This window comes from Mesitornis unicolor, unplaced genomic scaffold (genome assembly GCF_000695765.1).
Source record: "Mesitornis unicolor isolate BGI_N332 unplaced genomic scaffold, ASM69576v1 scaffold39920, whole genome shotgun sequence".
NCBI lineage: Eukaryota > Metazoa > Chordata > Aves > Mesitornithiformes > Mesitornithidae > Mesitornis > Mesitornis unicolor.
Genome location: NW_010159653.1, coordinates 1 through 6,335, shown reverse-complemented (window position 1 = coordinate 6,335; position 6,335 = coordinate 1).

Below are 6,335 nucleotides of genomic sequence, written 5' to 3'. Positions count from 1 at the left end.
CCGGCTCTGCCCGCTGCACCCCCATCCGCTCTCTCCCGCCGCGCCGGGAAACTCCACAGCAAAGAGGATCCCAGCGTCTGCAGCGAAAGTAAAGCGGGCCCCCGCTCTCCGGCCAGCCGCTCGGCTGAAGGCGGCCAGAGCTCACGCCATCCAGGCGGAAAATAACCCCCACGCTGTTGCCTGGCTGGCTTGGCCGGCCCCACTGCAGCCAGGCTGCCCGCTCAGCGCATCCCTTGCTTCGCTGACTCCACCTCATTTGAATTTGACTTCCCCCTCCGGCTCCCAGGCTCTCGCAGTGCCTCACAGCGCCTCTCGCAGGCGCAGCGTCGCTCCCCGCGCATCCTCCGCCCCGCGCAGCACAGGGAAGTAGAACTGAGCACGCAAGCCCTGGCGTTCGGTGAGGTTTCTTTTCTTTTCGTTTTGTTGCTGTTGTTTTGGTTTTTTTTGTTGTTGTTGTTTTGGGGTTTTTTTTTTGTTTGTTTTTAAGTAGATGCTCCACCACATAGTTTGACCTCAGCTTTGTTTCTTTCAGAGAGAAGACAGGACACGAAACTGAGACCTGACAGACAAGTGCCAGTGCTTTCTAATGTGGACCAAAGCCCAGCTGCTCTCTCTAATGCCAAACTGGCTCAACACCCTCTGATAAATTTAGCATCCAGAGCTCTGAATAAAGTTTGACTCACTTCCCAAGATTTCTTTCACAAAACAGCACGTGCAACTCTACTGCAGAGCATTCAACAGGAGCCTATCATTGTTCAGAGCAGGTTTTATTTATGGGCCAGGAAGATGAGTGGAAACACTGCAACGCCGCAATGGGCAGCACATTTCCTCCTCAGATTGTTCTTTAGTGGCCCAGGGCTCCGGATTTTCTGAAAGGATGACTATAGGAAATTACTTGATACGGACAGAAACAAATATGACCATTTAAAGCTTTCCTACAATGAATTACTCCATTGCTTTCAAATGTCTAACGACAATGTATTTTGAACATGTGTACTAAACCCTTCTGATAGCTTTCAAATATACAAACTGGCTTGATTAGAGATGAGTACTGGTAAACGAATTAGAATTTTGCTTTCTTACACAGACCAAAAGGTAAACTAAATCAAACTATTCCTTTATAAGAATATTCACTCCTAACACTGAATTTCTTCATAGGAGCTGCTCCCATTATACTATTTCATAATAGTTGCATACAGGAGACCCAAATAGCAATGATAAATTGTGATATACATCATACTATCAGGTAAAAACTGAGGGACAATCCTTGCCCCAGGGGCAGAACAGGTTATTAATGCAGCAATCCAGAACTGCCATCAGTTGCTTTGATTAATTTATTACACAACTACACTGTTCCTTGGATACTTCCTGGTAGAGACAAATGCAGTCAAACAGAATCTTCACACTGCTATAAATAATAATTATTGGGGAAAACTGCTTTCCATAAAAAGCATTCCTGGCTTTGCATAAAAAGCACTGTAATCACAGGAAACCTTTGGATGTCCCATTTCCTTCCTGATTTTCAAGTCTTGGAAGCTTTGCTTGTTTGGCTACTTACACTTGCTGAATTAGAAGAGAACAAAGGTAGTAATATTTGACCAAGAAGATAACCAAGTAGAAGCCAAGTGATTAAAATAATATACTTGAGTTTTGTCAACATTTTATCAAATTCACCCTTCATTAAGGTATTGTTTTGCATGGCACCTTCCAGCAGAATCAGACTTGGTTATACTTCAGGGGCTGTTCATCAATGAGACCTCTTTGACATAAACACTTTAAATGACAAACAAAAGGCGCTTGACACAAAATCTCACCTTTCGTTTGTCCTTATGTCACAAGTTCAAAGTTTCAACCAACTGAGGTGAGTTTCAGTAGCTTAAAGTGCAGGGCTTGAATTGTAACATGCATTTTTCTCTAACAGGACAGGGCTATGCCGTGCCCCTCACAAGCAAGTTCCGCAAGCTCCAGGATTTGTGAAGGAATGGCATATGTTTCCCTGCTTCTCCTATGACTGACAAAAAATGTTGGAGTCAATCTTAAGTAAGAGTGCACTTCAGATTTTGTCTACTAGGTGTCTGAATATCAATGGCTTTGTAAAATAACCCGCTTAACTCAGGCATAGGAAAACACAGAGTTATGACCTCTTCTGCAAGAAGGAATAAGCATGAATTAATGTAGGAGAGGACAGCAATATGGCCTTTGGACGGTAAACACTTAAGTGGGACTGAATATGTATTTCCTCACTCAACACTGGCAGGTCTGTAATTCTGAAATTACAGAACATCTTTGACTTGTGAATGCAGCAGACCAGACCTTTCTAGGCACCCAAACAGGATCATTTTAAGACTTCAATTGTTTTGAAAAGGTGTGCTCAACCTTTCCTTTGAGTTCCCTCAAACTACATGCATTACTCTGGCACACCACAGTCATCGAGTGCCACATCATACTGTAGAAGGCCTCACCCTGGAAAATTTGAAAAAACTTGTTTCATGTATTCATAACAAGGGAAGTAGTTGTTCGCATGGATTTTTGCTAATTTAAGCTTTTTCAGACAAAAGGACTAGTAACATCTCAAAAAATGCATGCTACCCACGTGCACTGCTAACTAACTCAACAGGTACATGTGAAAAACAACCCACATCTGCCAGTCTGCCTGCACATCCAATCCTGCATTTCTGTTGAACTGCTGAGAAATTTCTGCCAATGGCTTATCTCCTGCATCTTCAGACCAAGCAAAAATTGGTGGTGGACTTCTTCTAAGCTTCAGATTGCCCTCTTTTTTATATATGTGTAAGATATTACTCATAAATATTTCGATGAATACACATACATAGATAGTTACTGGTTAAATTACAGATTTATGTGGGAAAATGCATGACTGAAATGGAAAAACAGAAACCAAACTCTCCAAAACTTAGTGCTTCAAAAACCTCTCAAGTAATCAATTTTTCACCGGTTCTTAGAGATGGAAAAAGAAAAAAGAAAAAAAAAAGAAAACCACCACCACCCACCAGTGCATTATCAGGGTGCATTTCAAGTTTAACTGAAGAGGCACATCTGCTTTGAGACTGTGATCAAAAGTTGAAGGGTTGTATAAACACATTTTTTCCTGCATTATCCAAGCATCATTTTTTTGGCATTTACAACTTCAGAATTACACTGTTTATTTTATCGCCTGAATTTTAGAAATTATGAGCTCTCACAGATACCAGGTGAGAATAATGAAAAACTGTGTACAGCACCGTTGGAAATTCCATAATATTTTCAGCTAGAGGTGCATATTCCAAGTACTGTCAGTTATCTGGGAGAGCAAATCTATATAAAAACCCTTAAATAAATAAATAAATTACCAGATAATGCTACTGCTTTCTCCAAGAGAAAATGCCTCTGAACTAGAGCTACAGGAAGGATGTAAGCTGTGCACTGCGCAATTAAACTTTCAGATGTGCTGCCGCTGAAGGGAATTCAAAGCCTCAAGGCACAAGCCTGGATTTGCCATGTAATGGGAAACACAAGCTTTGGAAGAATCATGTTTGTTTGGTCACCTAAGGCTAAGTAGTAAACACTGCACAAGGGAGGCTCTGTGCTGCGGGAGAAACCTGACAATTCCAGACCAAAGGAATATTTTAACACGAGTTTCACTTACAGTACTCTAATAGCCTGTTATCCTCTATCCTATTCAGAGGAGCTGCTCTAAATCAGGCCATAGATTTGAATGCAAGTTTTCCTCCTATGAGAAGCCTACTCTACAGTTATTATAATTTGTATTAAATAGTAATGTGTATGAACTAAGCCAGAAAGAGAAATCTGGCTCAAAAGCATCGGAGTTTTCAGACTTGCATAGGAAAGCGTGGTTCAAGTCCTGCTGATAAGCATGTAGAAGAGGGGGGTGACCTTGGGCATCTCCCACGACATATGAATACTCTAACTAGTATTAGATTTGCATGGAAAAAGCTCCGTCTTCTAAATGTGATTCAGAAAATGTCTAAGATTTCAGGTCAGCTGGTGGAAAATGGAGAAGACAATTGTGCTCGTATGTGCCACTGGCTTTAATAGCACGGCTGGACAGACCTGTCAGGACCTGAGTAATCATATATAATGTCACTGCATTGAAGTCACAGTATTTACTTTGCTGGTTGCAATGCTGACACCCACTGAACTTGCAGCCCTCAGCACTGGGTGGCAGGGGTAGGAGGATTCCTCAGACTACAAAATGCCAGAGCTGCAACCATCGGTGCTAACACTCATTTGCTTTGGTATTCTCTTCTGGTGACCCATGGACCTTTTCTGACCTGCTTTTCCTCTTAGACTAACTCAACCTGAAGTTTCCAAAAAGCATCAATTTCCTGAATGACATCTGAAAACAGTTCTCTGACATTCAGGTATTTATGAATCTCTTAGTGCATCTACTTGGTAAGCTGACTGGTGCTGAGTAATGATCCAAATAGACTGGTTGTACAGAATACTCCCTGACAAAGCAAATATAAATTGAAATGAAATTTCTAGAACAAATATTGCATACATATTTTTAACATATTCAACACTGTCTATTTTACTTTCTAATGTTTTCTTAAACTTTGTCTTCTTTTTCAAACATCCTTCATATGCATCTCTTTTTTCTTAATGCATCCATTGCCAAAATATTTGTGGCGATTGAACACAGGCAGGAAGAGTGTTCAAATTGCCAGGCTGCCACTAATAAACAGCAGGACAAAAGAAATAAAATCTAAGCACAGCAGAAACATTTTCATACTCTGCTGTTTCATATAGTGCTTGAGCTTGATCTTATAATTTCAAGGGATGTGAGCACAGTATTGAGGTCCTTCTTACTCACACAGGCCTCAGCTTTAATTAAAATGCACAGTTTATGCATACCTTAGGACTGGGCAGTTTTATCAACTTTCCAAGTGTGTCATCTCCCAACTGGGCATCAAATCAGTTTGCACAGAATTACAACCAACAGGCACCCTTCAAAAGCACTGAATAAAAGATATTAATGATCTACTCTCTTTTTGACCACATATGAAAGCATCAAAATAACAACAATGAAAAAAGAAAGCCACAACCAATGTATAATCTCAGGCTATTTTAAAAATACTCCCACTGTTTTCCAGAACAAAAAATATTTTGCTAATCTGCAGATAACATTTTGCTGTGACCAACAGTAGAATAGATTTATAATCTAATGCATCTCATCTTAGAAAACTAGGAGCTGCATTCATTCTCTACCCTTATACAGAGAGGTACTTAAGTGCACAGAAAAAACCAAACCTTTTCTTGACATAATTTATCCCAATTTTTACATTAAAGGGTTTTAACAAAATAAATACAACATAAACTTTTCTGTCATTTGTATGATTCAACTTTCTGACATTAGTGGGTAAAATGTATACAACTGAATGCTCAGCTTGACTCCTGTAATTAAAGACATCTGAATAAATGTTCCCTTAACCGTCTTAGACATTCCATTAACTTGTTCTCCATTTATCTTCAAAGGAAAAACAAGTGTAAGAAAAAATCTGAATATAATAAATTGTAACAACAAGAAATCACAAAATTTTTCAGGCTTTTTGCAAGCGATAAAAACTTCCATGGTGCAATTTCATCTTCTTATAAACAAGTATACATTATCTTTCTATTATAATTTTTTTATTTCTTATAGTTTATTTGGCACACAGATCAATTCAGGGATGCCAATGACTATCCCACAGATCCAGAACATCTCACCTGCAGCACTACATTATCTTCATAGCTGTTTTATAATCTCCCAGCAAATAATTTAACTTTCATTTACTCCTTTCTTGAAGCTTTCTGGACAAATTTTTAAAACACTATGAGAGCACTGACACAAACTGAGAAAATTCAGAAAATCCAGTGACAATAGCGGGCACAAAGTAGCAGCGTGATTGAAATACTTGGATTGCTGTCACATTGTTTTTATCGAAATGCTACAGTTGCAGTACTATTCAGACCTAATTCTATTTACACCCCATTTAGAGTTTGTGCTTTCAACACAGTGTTTGATGAAGGACTGGGAAAAAACCCAAGAATATATTCTACTTTCTGTACTAGTTCTTTTTAACGTACCTTCAATTACATTCCCTCAGCCTCAGATACAGTGACTTAGCTCCTCCCTAGCTTCCTTCCTGCTGTTTCTCCCCCAACACACATACACGTACTTTTTTCCTCTCCAGGATTTTTCTCCCACTTTACCCATTCCAAGTGCTAAGTTGGTGCCAAACCTTCTGGGAATAGACAGGAAAAAATTCAATGTACCGGTAGCCCCTCAGGTATCCTAAAATCACCTGGGGAAAAAAGTGTGTGTGTGTGTATAT